At 29.7% G+C, this 508-nt stretch overlaps 1 protein-coding gene across 1 annotated transcript in view; it reads left to right on the top strand.

Annotated features, from left to right (window-relative positions):
• The window catches only part of LOC119585730 (RNA polymerase II-associated protein 3-like), a 49,814-nt gene that overhangs the window by 15,907 nt on the left and 33,399 nt on the right, over positions 1 to 508 (top strand). The gene's annotated exons all lie outside the window — the stretch shown is intronic.

A 508-nucleotide genomic window follows, 5' to 3' on the forward strand; every position in this document is an offset into this window, starting at 1 on the left:
CATGATCAACTGTAATTCTTTAGATTTAGGGTTATTTTAATACTTAGGGATGATACAAAGAATAGAAAATCTGTGTTTATACCTAGCATACAACTGTAAATATGCAAAAAATTATAGAGATAATCACTATTTCAAGACTAAAATAAGTTCCTTAGCATCTCTTTCATCATAATTTGGAATTTTAGGCCTCTTGAGAAACTTCCTTCTCTGGTATGCAACCTTCATATATGATATTCTGACTTCAATGCCCCTCGCTGCTCGGTAGTCACCAGCAGCATAAGGCTAAGAGATTTTAGCTCTAAGTATGCCTATACTGGAGAAAAAGACCTAAAGAAAAAATAAAGACTAGTAATGTTGCATCTTTTTTTACTGCAGTTTAAAAAGGATCACAAATAAAACAAAATGAAACTTGTAAAATACTTATTTAATAAAAAATTTTAAGTTACACCAAAAATCAGCAGAAATCATCTGTATACAAAAATTACACAATATAAATAACTGCTATATC

Source organism: Penaeus monodon, chromosome 20, assembly GCF_015228065.2.
Source record: "Penaeus monodon isolate SGIC_2016 chromosome 20, NSTDA_Pmon_1, whole genome shotgun sequence".
Taxonomy (NCBI): domain Eukaryota; kingdom Metazoa; phylum Arthropoda; class Malacostraca; order Decapoda; family Penaeidae; genus Penaeus; species Penaeus monodon.